Source organism: Pogona vitticeps, chromosome 4, assembly GCF_051106095.1.
Source record: "Pogona vitticeps strain Pit_001003342236 chromosome 4, PviZW2.1, whole genome shotgun sequence".
In the NCBI taxonomy this organism is placed as follows: Eukaryota; Metazoa; Chordata; class Lepidosauria; order Squamata; family Agamidae; genus Pogona; species Pogona vitticeps.
The window spans coordinates 205,874,875-205,889,372 of NC_135786.1; the positions used below are offsets into that span (position 1 = coordinate 205,874,875).

General features: G+C 40.3%; 1 long non-coding RNA gene across 1 annotated transcript in view; it reads right to left on the reverse strand.

The window, feature by feature from the left end:
- LOC140706401 (uncharacterized) overlaps window positions 1-11,942 on the reverse strand; it is a 100,704-nt gene extending 88,762 nt beyond the window's left edge. Inside the window, exon 1 of the long non-coding RNA XR_013544740.1 lies at window positions 5,434-11,942. This is a non-coding gene — a long non-coding RNA (uncharacterized LOC140706401). The remainder of the gene's footprint in view (window positions 1-5,433) is intronic.
- Between the last annotated feature and the right edge of the window lie 2,556 nt (window positions 11,943-14,498).

Here is a 14,498-nt window from a genome sequence, read left to right on the forward strand (position 1 = left end):
GGAGCAGAATAATTAAAATTCCCAAGAAGTTGCCTTCTCCAAAGACTGGAAAAATTCCTTTTGGGGACTTCAGACTCCAACAGGCAGCAAAATCATGGAAAAAATTGATTACAAGAGTTACATTTTTAAAAAGTAACTTTGGCTATCTTTAGTCATCTTCCAGAACAGCCCATCCTTTGGGAGACATATTTTATAAAGCAAGGCACTTGACTGCTCTGGTAGAGCCACCAAAGCTATCTCCAGAAGCCCTACTGGTTCTATTCTGTCTCCTGGTGAAACCTTTGTCTTCCAAAACCCTTGTTCGGGATCCTTTAAAGGTTATTTAGACCAGCTCCACATCTTATCTCAATACACACTTTAGGCCCATATTAACTTAGCAAACAAGGATTGTTTCTTTACACAAAATCCTAGCATATTTAAAAGTGTAGGATCATACGTTTATGTCTGTAAAATGTTGTGAAGCAGATTCTCTTGCATAACTCAAGAGATGAAATAGAGATGGGGATGACACACCAAAATAGCACTTTGTCTTGGTTCGTGGCTCGTCAAACTTGACAACCCACAAATTGCCCCCCAGTGACCCAAAGAACAATGAGTCAATTCATCATTTGTTGGGTCACTGGGGGGCACTTCATGGTTCATTTTAGCACCATTGCAGCTGCGGGATTGCTTTGATTCCTTCCCCCCTCCTATTATTAAGCCCCGCAAGGCTTAGCAATAGGAGGGAAAGCAGGGATCAAAGTGCTGCAGGATCACTATGATCCCTGCTTTCCACAGGGCATAGCAAGAGGACAGAAAGCAAAAAAAGAAAAAGAAATTACCCAATGTATACAGAAAGCAAAAAAAGAAAAAGAAATTACCCAATGTATGACAGCTTGATTCATTGTTTGTCAGGTCACTGGGGGGGCAGTTCGTGGTTCATGGGTTGTCAAGTTTGTGGTTCGTAGGTCATCAAGCAGGGATCAAGGCAACCCTCCAAGAGTACTGGGGCATAGCAAGAGGAAGGAAAGCAGGGGTCAAGGTAATCATGCAGTGGCTGGGGTATCCTTTTGATACCTTATCCCCTCCTCTTGCTATGCCCCACGGGGCATAGCAAGAAGAGGGAGAGCAGGGATCAAAGTGATCCCACAGCAGCTGGGGGATCCCTTCGATCCCTCTTTCATCCCTTCCCTCCTCTTCTTATGCTTCACAGGCATAGGAAGAGGAGAAAAGGGGAACCAAGCCATCCCCCAGCCCCAGGGGTGGGATTTTCTTCGGGCAGGCCTTAGCAAACCACTGGAAGTGAAAACCCCTCTCTGCTTATGCTCCCAAGGAATAGCTGAACAGGGAATGAAGGGACAAATATAAAAGGGTTATATTCATTGCTTCATATTCATTGGGGTATCTGGAACCCAAGAACAAGAAACAATGAATATCTGATGAATCTGGGATATTTAACAAATATCCTGATTTGTTTTTATATTCGTCCCCATCTCTAATATGAAACCACAAAAAATAGGTTACATTTGCTATGGTCGTGGTAGATAATGCTATATATTTAACTTGCAATATCAGTAGAGGGATCTGATTACAATGATCATTCATCAGAGAAGCACTTTCTATGATGACAAATTTCCCCAACAATTCCACAGCCGTGTACTGAAAAAAAAAGAGCACCCCAAGCTAGCTCCTTGACTAGCAGATAGCCGAGTGGTAGATAGGCATCTTTATGCATGTTTGAGCTGATTACATTAGCGCGGTGCACCAGGACCTTGTAAACTGTCTGCTCGTACAGAGATGACAGTGAATTAATGCATTATTTAATAGTAACACATGACCCTCAAATCACATTCTTTGGATGTAATGTGCAAAAATAAACAAAACACAAGATAATTCCTTGTCAGTTTTCTGCCTTTCTTTCTGATCCCACACAAATCAAGGGTAATTTTTTATAATTTGAAGTAGAAGTTCCTAAATACATATATGGGCAACTGATGCTGAAATGCTGCAAGAGTTAAATATATTAATATCTAAAGAGTGTGATTTCTGAGAGTCCTTGACAGTAAATATGAGGTAGTATGGAACCAATCCTGAAAAGGTGCAGCGCTCACATACCAGTGCACCTTTGTGAGCATAAATTTGAGAACTCTGATTTTTTTTAAAAAGTAGTGAACTGACCATGCAATGCCAATGTGTATTTGGTTATTATATATGTATCTACCAAGAGAGATTTATATAGCTTGGAGGATTTGAATGGCTTACCATGAAGCCAGAGGGCTAGGAGTTAAAACCCATATTGTTCCTCCCAGGAGAGGGGCCAACTGAAATCACTCCGAATGTGTCTCACTGGAGGGGTGGTATACCTTCTCCCTGTGTTATCTTGGACAAGGTGTATGGTCTGATGTTGTTGCTGTTTAGTCATTAAGTCATGTCTGACTCTTGGTAACCCCATGGATCAGAGCACGCCAGGCCCTCCTGTCTTCCACTGCCTCCCGGAGTTTGGTCAAATTCATGTTGGTAACTTAGGTGACACTGTCCAACCATCTCATCTTCGGCCGTCCCCTTCTCCTCTTGCCTTCACACCTTCCCAACATCAGCGTCTTTTCCAGGGAGTCTTCTCTTCTCATGAGATGGCCAAAGTATTGGAGGTTTGTTCTCTTTGCAGTCCAGTGGACTCTAGAGAGCCTCCTCCAGGACCACAAAAGCATCAATTTCAAAAGCATCAATTCTTCGGCGGTCAGCCTTCTTTATGGTCCAGCTTTCACTTCCATACATCGCTACTCGAAAAACCATAGCTTTGATTATGCAGACCTTTATAGACAAGGTGATGTCCCTGCTTTTTAAGATGTTGTCTAGGTTTGTCATTGCTTTCCTCCCAAGAAGTTGTTGTCTTTTAATTTTGTGGCTGCTGTCACCATCTGCAGTGATCATGGAGCCCAAGAAAGTAAAATCTGTCACCGCCTCCATATCTTCCTCTTCTATTTGCCAGGAGGTGATGGGACCAGTGGCCATGATCTTAGTTTTTTTGATGTTGAACTTCAGACCATTCTTTGTGCTCTCCTCTTTCATCCTCATTAAGAGGTTCTTTAATTCTTCCTAACTTCCTGCCATCAGAGTGGTATCATCTGGATATCTGAGATTGTTGATACTTCTTCCAGCAATCTTAATTCCAGTTTGGGATTCATCCAGTCCTGCCTTTCGCATGATGTATTCTGCATATAAGTTAAATGAGCAGGGAGACAACATACAGACTTGTTGTACTCCTTTCCCAATTTTGAACCAATCAGTTGTTCCATGTCCAGTTCTTACTGTTGTTTCCTGTCCCACGTATAGGTTTCTCAGGAGACGGATAAGGTGGTCAGGCACTCCCATTTCTTTAAGAACCTGCCATAGTTTGCTGTGGTCCACACAGTCAAAGGCTTTTGCATAGTCAATGAAGCAGAAGTAGATGTTTTTCTGGAACTCTCTGGCTTTCTCCATAATCCTGCACATGTTAGCAATTTGGTCTCTAGTTCCTCTGCCCCTTTGAAATCCAGCTTGTACTTCTGGGAGTTCTCTGTCCCAGGATTTCAGGATTTTTGAGGTAGCAAGTACTCCAAAGTGGTTTACCACTCCCTTCTTCTGGGAGTATCCTGGGACTAGGTAGCTGGCCCAAGGTCACATAGGCTGGCTCTTCTCCCTGGAGGCACAGTGGCAATTGAACTTCCAATTTCTGGCTCTGCAGCCATACATGCTACATATAAAGAACAGTATTTCCCAACCTCAAAAAAAAAAACAAAAAAAACACACACATTCATATCAATCTACTCCTTGAAAGTTCTTATTAGGAAAGTTGGTAGATGCAATAGATGGTAGATGTCAAGTTCACTATGATTTGCGATCCTCCTAGGGATTTCTAGGCATACTCAGAAATGGTGAAATCCTTATGGGCCACCATAAGTCCTAATTGATTTGTTGGCACACAGTTCTTATTCTATTATGTATAGTATATGTAGCCATAAAATTGATTTTTTATGAAATTGTTGTGTACAAAACATCTATGGTGATGGTTGGTCAAGCTCCCCTCCTTATTTATTTATTTATTTATTTATTTATTTGTTTGTTTGTTTGTTTGTTTGTTTATTTATTTATTTATTTATTTATTTATTTATTTATTTATTTATATGCCTCCCATCTAGACATAGTCTACTCTGGGCGGCTCACAACATAAAAGATAAAAACAATTTAAAATATACACAGTTTTACATTAAAAAACAAAACAATATAAAATGTAATATCGTACATTTACAATTTTAACAATTAATTTAAAGCAAACAGTCCCAAGATGGCAAGCCACTCGGACACACTGCTCTTGCTCATCCTGTGGTGGGAGCACCCTGAGTAAGTCAGATGTGGAGAAGACTGTGGAACTTTGACTGGAACTCTCTCACACCCAACACATATTTATTCTCCCAGATTTCAAGGTGTTTCAGAGAGTGTAACACAAAAAAGAAATTCCCAAAGCTAGATACTGAGAACTAGTGCATCAGCTCTTTCCAGACCAGGTTTGAAAATCCATTGGTCCTAGCATTTCTATGTCTATGTGGTGGAAAAATAGAGAAACTGTGGGTACAGGCTGTAAGGAAGTCTCGGTCTTTTCTTGTGGATATTCCACTTTCTGGTTTTTTGGACAAGAGCAACAGTACAACCTCACCTCTTTACTAACACTAGGCCAATCAGAACACTAGACATTTTAGCCAGAATTCTCTTAACCCCCGGGGGTTCAGCAAAGGCACAGTCATGTGCTAGCCTCAGTACTTGCACCCTGTAAGTCTCTGGGTCAATCAACTGCTTCCAGGAGCCCTAAGCAGTTTGTCCACTTCTTGGCCAACTCACAATATAGCAGGCCATCTTCCCAGAAAAACCTTACACTTACTTTCTTAGGCAGTTCAGTTGGGACATTGTCTGCTCTGGCCAAAAACTCCAACAGAATGGGGTCGTTTCTCTGGCACCTCTTGATAGTATCTAGAATGTGAGTCTGTTATGCAAGAGTCTCCACTTTTTTACAGGTGACTTCGCAGAGACAACAGCTTCCTTTGCCCTCTGTTGAGCCTCTTCCTGCCCCACTCCCACTTGCTCTGGGGTAATGGGACTTCTCTAAGCTGACAGCAGCTTGGTTACACCTGCTGATCAAGACCCTGGAATACAAGCTATCTGTGCCAAGAAGGAACTTTGGCTTTTGTGGGCCAGAATGGAGGAGGACTCACTTCTTTCTCTGCCATCCCTCAATTTCAATGTCCAGCAATGCTTTCTGCACATATTCAATAATGGGTTTCTCCTTCACAATTTGCTCATCCCAGAGGAGGGACCTGTGCACACTATTTGTATCAGCTCTGTTATCATTACAAGCTTTAATTTCCAAACACCTATCTTCATAAAAAAATTACTGACTTACAGTTATCTTCCTGTACCCACCTGGCTTCTTCTGATGAGATGGGAGAAGCTCGGTCCATGATTTTAAAGTTCTCCCTAACTTCCAGCACTCATACTGCCATTTGTCATTTCTGTGTCTGCTCAGTCACCTTCCTGATACTGGTTTCAAATAATTTGCATAGTGTATTAGAACTGGAAAAGTAAGAGGGGGAAAGGTCAATTCAAAAATAGGAAGAACAGTTCCAAATATAAAAGCAGATGTGTGTGCAGGATTACAATATACAAAACAGAGACACATCAGAAAATGATAAACTTGCAAGCAACCTTGCAAGATAACTGCCACCACTCCCACACACAAACACTGCAAAAAATCCTGGTATCTGGTTGAGGAAATGACTAACTTTAGCTATTAACACTCTCAGTAAAATTCCAGACAGCCCTGTGAAAGGATGGTCTAGTATGACCAGATAGGCGGGATAGAAATAAAATAAATAAATAAATAAATAAATATTTTTGTAGTTTAGTAAAAAGAAAAAAATACAAAAAAGATAAAAGGGTACAAGAAGCAGGCTTTCAAAATACAGGAGCAAAGTGGAGACAGACTTTCATGAATTCAGGAAAAAAACACACCATAAAATAATAAAAGCTAATCTACTCTATTACTCATATTTTAGCAGAGAGATAGTGTAGTTCTTGGCACAGCTTCATCGGACAGCAAATGGGCCCAGGTTCTCCTTGTGAATGAGGCTGAGTCCCTGAGCAGCAGGGGAGTGAAGCATTGTTCTCCTCAGAGATAAACTAGGCTAACTCATTTTCCCTTACCCCCTTTTTTGAAAAAAAGTAAATGGGCCACTTGCACACTTGTTGCCAACCACATCTTAAGGTTCTTTCATGTTCCTTGAGAACAAAAGGCACCTTCCTGACCTGCTGCCATTGCCCCCATTAAATCTGCATAACTCTCTGTGGAGAAAGCAGGCTAACTTCAAGAGTTGCAAATAAGACATTGAGGTCCTTGTGGGGAATGCTTTGATAAGCCCTCTGATAAAGATGAACATGGAAGCATCTATCTCTTTACTTAGTCCTTCTTTTGAAGTGTTCAATAGCATGAGATGAGTTGAAGGTGTGAACTGTCCATTTCCACACTAATCTCTGCCTATGAGGTCAGCTTCCCAGGTTCACAGAATCATAGAAGAGTCCAGGAACTGAATTTCACATTTCATACTCCCATGTTTTCAGTCTTTTTCCATCTGTGTACACAGATACACACACACACACACACACACACACTCACACACTCACACACACACACAAAATTGCAATTAATTAAATGCCTTCAATAAATTGCTGTCATGAGAAGGATATTATAAGAACAATGCTCCATTCGTACATTCTTTGTACAGTAGGGACGTGGTGGCGCTGCGGGTTAAACCACAGAAGCCTCTGTGCTGCAAGTTCAGAAGACCTGCAGTCGTAAGATCGAATCCACACGATGGAGTGAGCCCCCATCGCTTGTCCCAGATCCAGCCAACCTAGTGGTTTGAAAGCATACAAAATGCAGAATGTGAATAGATAAATAGGTACCACCACGGTGGGAAGGTAACAGCGTTCCATGTCTAGTTGCGCTGGCCCCGTGACCATGGAAGATTGTCTTTGAACAAACGCTAGCTCTATGGGTTGGAAATGGAGATGAGCACTGCCCCCTAGAGTCAGACATGACTGGACAAATTGTCAAGGGGAACCTTTACCTTTACCTTATGTTTCATACCCACATCACACATCGATTTCTGAAAAGCTATAAACTTGGAACATATATCAACATATTAAATATATTGTCCTTGATGTTGTAAAAAAGGCTTGTCCATAGATACGTTTCTATTGACTTTTTTAAAAGAAAAAAAGCATACATTATGGGAAACAATAAGTATGACTGAAATCACTATATCTCATATGTCATCATCCAAGCAACAGACAATTACACTTCTTTGTCATCTACTGAACTCTTCCCCAAGTACAAGCATTCACAGGCTTATGAGAATATGTTGTAGAAAGGAAATAAGAAGAGCTTTTAACAGTATGCATAATTAACCTGTGGAACTCATCATGTCAAGGTATTATTAAGACCCAGAGCTTAATGGGTTTTTGTAAAAGGGATAAGACATTTATATAGGAACATCTGAAGGTATATTAAGTGGGATTTTTTTAAAAAAAAAACATGAACAGGGATAAAAACATAAGCCAGTCACTAACTACTGCCCTGACAATGAAATGTCTCCTATATGCCATATCTGTCTGCTTAGAATTTTTCAAACAATTCCTAATATCAGTTTTCTCCAGGAAAATAGATCAGTCACATGTCTCCTTGAGAAGCTTTTCTGAGATTTACTTTGGTAGCTTGTTGGCCTTATGAAAAATCCTGTATGTGCTGACCTCTGTTAAGGACTTTGACAAGCTAATTGTATGCATCCAGTGGCACAACAAGATTCAGCTCCAAGTTTGTATTGGCCGGAGCCAGCAAAACTATGGAAATGGTATGCAGCTACAGATATTAAATGTACTTGAGTGTGATTACATTGTTATCAGAAGTCTGATTTCTAGGGACAGAGGAGCAAGAGCTATGCTGTGTCAGACCACTGGTTTATCTAACTTAGCATTTCAATGCTGACTCACAGTTACACTTTATGATTTAAGCAAGAGGCTTTATGAGTCTAGGAGAATTTTCCAGATGGTTCAGTATTCCATTTGTTTCAAAAAAAATTGCAATAGCTTTTCAAAATCCACAAATTTCTGAATAGAAAGTGTTTGAGATTAAAATAAATTTGAAGTTAGAGAAACCAGTATGTAGATGACATCCGACTCTATCTCTCCTTGCCATCTATCTCTATCTCTCCTTGCCATCTAAATCCAAGGAAACTGTTTCATTTCTAGATCAGCATCTGGTGTCAATAATGGACTGGATGAGGGCAAATAAACTGAAACTTAATCCAGACGAGACAGAGATGTTCCTGGTCAGCCAAAAGGCAGATCAAAGAAAAGGGATTCAGACTGTGCTTGATGGTGCCTATGAAATTATTTATTTTTAAATTTAAAAAATTTATATGCCACTTTTCTCCTATGCAAGTAGATAAATAGGTACCATCTCAGTGGGAAGGTAAAACGGCGTTCCCTAGTCACACTGGCCACATGACAATGGAAACTGTCTTTGGACAAGCGCTGGCTCTACGGCTTGAAAAACAGGATGAACACTGCCCCCTAGAGTTGGACACGACTGGACTAAAAATGTCAAGGGGAACCTTTACCTTTTCTCCTGAAGAGTCCAAGGTGGCTTAAAGTATTTGAAGAAACAAAGTTAAAAACCAAATAACGACTTGCAATGTTAAAAATGCATAAAACAAATACCATATTAAAACTCATAACAAGAAAAGCATTAAAAGCACAAGTAAAACACAAAATAAAATGTTCCCTTTAAAAAAATCTCCTTTATCAACCAATCATTTAAAGGAAATCCTGCCTGATGAGAAAGGTCTTAGTCTGCTTGTAGAAAACAGGAAAGATGGGGCATGCCTAGTCTCCCATGGGAAGGAGTTTCAAAGCAAAATTGGTGGATTCACCCTTGTAAGGTTCTGAGCAAGGAGGAGTACTCAAGCCACAGGATTCGCTGTCAAGTCAGTTTTAAGTCACACTGGTGACTCAACTTGGAGTTGACTTGGTTTTTTTTTCCCCTAGTGACTCAGACTCAACTTGCTACTTGGAACCAACCCACATTCTTCCATTTTTTCTGGGGGAAAAAAAGGTTTGTTTTAATATTCTAGGTAAAAGCAAACTGGAAATAAAAAGTTTTTAAAAAGACAAAAATGTGGTGGCAACTTAAAGATGAACTTTTATGTTTTTAACGTAAGCTTTCATGGAAAATCCACTTCATCAGACATAAGAACTTGTTTTTAATAGGGACTCAGACTTGGGGCTTTAGACTTGGTACCAAAGACTCAGATTTGGACTTGGGATTCAGACTCAAAGTCTTGCTAACATCCCTGGTTCCCTTAGCTTGTCAAAGTCTAGTTTTCAATCCCTGGTAATTTGACCATATTTGCAGTTCTGAATTTGGTCCACCTCCTGTTCTGACCAATGACTTGTTTTTAACAGCTACGTAGAAGGCAGATATCACAGGATCCTTGCCACACTGGGGAAAACTGCATGCATTGAATGTGACCGATGTAGCTATGGTTAAAAGGTTAGCAGCACCCAATTCCTTTGGGATTCCAAGCCAAAACATGAGACCAAAAATGGCCTCTTGTGATGTCATGGAATACCTATGGATTAGGAAGGCATCAAGCACAACACACATATAAATACTTTCTTCCTGAGCCATCTGGGAATGAGTGGAGAAAAGGCTTTAAAGTCAAAGGCAACTTTAAAAACAACTCTCCCTCTCTCACACACACACACACACACACACACATACACACGCACATGCATGCACACACACACACACTTTATCTTCCTCTGTCATCACTTGGTCTGAGATCTGACTGTCCCCAGGAGAGTCAGAGAAGCTTTGGTATTTTGAAAGCTTACAGTCAGAATCCTAAAACCTGGCAACCCTAGGTAGGGATGATAGATTATTTCATTCCATTTCAAATTTCCCAAATCCACAGATTCTTCTTTTTTAAAAAATCAAATACATTTTTGACGAAACATGAAAGAAAGTGAAACTAGTGGATTATGATCCATCTTTATTTGGTAAAGTCAGGGATTGAAGCTTCCATGTTCAAAGCATGTGAGCTACCATTGAGCTATGATCATTCTCTGTCAACATGAAGTCAGAACTAGGGGATGTATTCCTTGGGGTTATTCCCCTCCCCCAAAATACCCACTGATGGGCACCCTGTGCTCCTTAACTGATATCGTTTTAAAGAAACAAATGACCACCACAAAATATTATGGGCAGAATTATGCCGAGTAAACCTGGAAGTAATATCCTGGGGCATAGTCCTCCATGCAATTTCTAGTTTGCAGTTGTATAAATCAGATATTGCAGCAAATATCCCCTTGCACACATGAATTAAAAAAACAATTCCCATGACCGGAATACAGAAACTGAAGGATATAAATTGTTCAAAAAGAACAGAAAGAATATAAAGGGAGGTGGAGTTACACTATAGGTCAAAAATACACACTCTTGAACAGAAATATAGGAGGAGACTGGCTGTCCCATTGAGAGCAACTGGATCAATGTAGTTGGGGTGAAAAACAGAAGGAACATGGTAGTTAGGGTCTACTACCAACCACCCAATCAAGAAGATGTTGATAAAACATTTGAAAAACAAACTGCAAGGGTTTCAAAGAGACACAAGGTAGTAGTGATGAGAGATTTAATTATCCTGATATTTGTTGGGAGGCAAATTTTGCAAAATATGGCCCTTCCAAGAAATTTCTGGCTTGTGTGGCTGGTAATTTTCTTCTACAAAAAGTGAAGAAAGAAACTAGAGGACTAGCTGTCCTTGAATTGATTCTAACCAATAGATGTGACTTGGTGGAGGAAGTGGCAGGAAGGGGAACTCTGGGTGAGAGTCACCATGTTCTATTAGAATGCTTTATTTCAAAGGAAACCAAAGCAGTATGTAGCCACACATATATGCTGGATTTTTAAAAAGCCAATTTTAATAGACTCAGAAAAAGGATAAGTAAGGTCCCATGGCAGGAGATCCTAAGAAGAAAAGACGTCCAAGAAGAGTGGGAGTTTCTAAAGAAAGAAATTAGAAAGGCACAAATTACAAACAATTCCAACAAGGGGGGAAAAAAGACAAGAAACAGCAAAAAAAAGGCCAAGGTGGCTTCACAAAAAGCTCAGACAGGACATGAAAACAAAAAATGACATGTATAGGAAGTGGAAGGAAGGCCAGGCCACAAAGGAAGGCAAGTAGCAAGGAATGGCATTAGGAAGGCAAAAGCTGAGAATGAGCAAAGCTTAGTTAGAGACACTAAAAGCAAAAAAAAGAGAGCATTCTTTACATATGTGCATAGCAAAAGACAAATAAAAGATACAGTGGCTCAGCTATTCAATGGAGATGGAAAAAGGAAAACAAAGAAAAGAAAAGGCAGAAGTGCTCAATGTCTATTTCAGCTCAGTCTTTTCCCAAAGAACAGATTATGACCCTCCAGAAAAAGGTGAAGTGCAAGTGGATTGTATGCTTCTATGAAAGATTAAAGCTGGAGATTGAAAAACAAATAGTCAAGGAATACCTTACTACCTTGAACAAGTTCAAATCTCCAGGGCAGGATGAACTGCACCCAAAGGTATGGAAGGAACTAGCTGAAGAACTCTCAGAACCACTGTCCATTATTTTCTTGAAATCGTGGTAATTGTTGAGGTTCCAGATCACTGGAAGAGGGCTAATGTTATCCCTATCTTCAAAAAGATCAAAAAGGAAGAACCTGGGAAGTACAGACCAGTCAGCCAGACATCAATCCCAGGGAAAATGCTGGAACATATTATAAAGTGGTCACCTAGAAAACAATGCACTGATAACTAGAAGCCAACATAGATTTATCAAGAGCAAATTCTGCCAGACTAATCTGATCTCATTTTTTGATTGGGCAACCTCCCTGAGAGAGGAAATGTTGTAGACATCATATATCTTGACTTCAACAAAGTTTTTGACAAAGTGCCTCATGATACAGTGGTGCCTCGCTTAACGAGCGCACCGTACAATGACGAAATCGCATAGCGATCCCTTTTTTGGGATCGCTAATGTGATTGCTCAACATTTTTTTGATAGGGCAAAATTCGCTTTGCGAAGATCGGTAAGCGTTTCGCTTACCGATCTTCGCAAAACGAAGCCCGATGATCAGCTGTTCAGCGGCCAAAATGGCCGCCGGAAGCCCGGAAATGGCCCAAAATGGCCACACGCAGCGTTTTCGCGTCCTCGTTAAGCGAGGGGAGGGCGCGAAAATGGCTGCCGGCCATTGAGAAGCATCGCTGAACAGTGAGTATTCGGCCCATTTGGAACGCATTAAACCATGTTTAATGCGTTCCAATGGAATTCCCTGCCCCGTTCAACGATGCTTCAGCATAGCGAAGGTTAATCCGGAACAAATTAACCTCGCTATGCGAGGCACCACTGTATTCTGATTAGCAAGCTAACCAGGTGTGGGCTGGATAGGACAACTGTCAGATAGACACCCCAGGGCTCAGAGATCTTCAAAAAAATTTATTAATGACCTGGATGAAGGAATGGAGGGAGCACTAATCAGATTTGCAGATGACACAAAATTGGGTGGAATAGCTAATACCCTGGAAGCCAGAGACAAAATTCAAAATGATCTAGATAGGATGGAGCACTGGGCTGAAAACAACAGAATTAAATCTAACATGGATAAATACAAAGTACTGTGTCTAGGAAAAAGAAACCAAACACAAAGTTACAAGATGGGAGATACCTGGCTCAGCAATACTACGAGTAAGAAGGATTTCAGAGTTGTTGTAGATCACAAGCTGAATATGAGCCAAAAGTGTGATGTCGCCACAAAAAAGACAAATGCTATTTTAGACTGTATAGTCTTCAAATCCCATGAAGTACTCGTTCCCCTCTATTTGACACTAGTTAGGCCTCATTTTGAGTATTGCACTTCAAGAAGGATGCTGACAAATTGGAACAAGTTCAGAAGAGGGCAACAAGGATGATTAGGGGACTGGAAACCAAGCCCTATGAGGAAAGACTGAAATAACTGGGCATGTTTAGTCTTGAGAAAAGAAGACTGAGGGGAGATATGATGGCACTTGTCAAATATTTGAAAGGCTATCATACAGAAGAAAGGCAGGATTTGTTCTCAATCATCCCAGAGTGCAGGACATGCAGCAATGGGCTCAAATTACAGGAAGCCATTTTTGGTTGAATATCAGGAAAAATCTAACTGTTAGAGCAGTATGGCAATGGAATTAATTACAGTACTCAAGAAGTGGTGAGTGATCCAACACTGGAGGAATTCAAGAAAAATTTAAGCAGCCACCTGGCAGATATCCTATGATTTATATTCTTGCATTGAGGAAGGGGTTGGACTTATAGGCCCCTTCAAACTTCATGATTGTATGCTTCTATGAAATGGTTCATTGCCTCTCAGTTCAAACAAAAAAGATTTTTAGTCTATATCACATTCTTCTATCTTAGATGTACGTATATTTCAATGAACCACCATTATTTCACTGAGGAGAAATATAATTTATAATATAATCATATCATTCATTTTGAAAAAACAATCTTTCTTGAATTCTGACTAGCCTTTTGCTTCACAAGATTGTGAATTGCCTCAAGTGAAGTATTTGCATTTGTGAGACTCTGCGCTGAATTCTTAATTTGTGGCTATGCACAACCAAGGTTTATGCCAATTGTGCTATGTCTACAAGTATAATGAAGACAAATTTGGCCATTGTTTCATTATTCTAATTATTTACAATCTGGCTTTATTTTGGTTTACATGTATGGCATCCAGACAGAAGCATCTTTCTCTTTATTTGTATACATTTAAAATGCAGAACACAGTTTTGGTGTCTGTAGTATTCCTCTGAAAGCCAGGTTTGGCATCAAGTTCAGTACATGTTTCAAAACTGTGGAGATAGAAGGACCTTTGGGAGCTGATGACTTGTACTGTCAACCTGTCTGCTTAGATCACTACAGATTTATAAGAATTGTGTTCCTTCCCCAACTCCAATAGCATAATTTATGGGCATAATTACTACCTTTCCATTTATATGCCAAAAAGGGGTCTGAATCAAGACTCCTTCACATAGTATCAGTGGGAAAGGGGCAATGTGTGACTCATGGAACGGCACTCCTATTGTGCATCCAAGGTGATCCGTGCAAGGTGGTTCTATTACTGCACATTCACAAATAAGCTCATCTGCAGCAAATAAATCTGTACAGTATATGCAAATAGAACAGATTATGCATAGACTTTCTTGCAGAGGCTTAGCAGAGTATCCTGATCATTTGAAAGCTGATGCACAAGCAGATGCTTCTTTGTAGCAGACAGATCACATTTGTGAGCAGGGACATGCACTTGTTTAGAACAGTGTCCACGTATGGCAATATGTTGGAGGAGAAGCCCAAGAA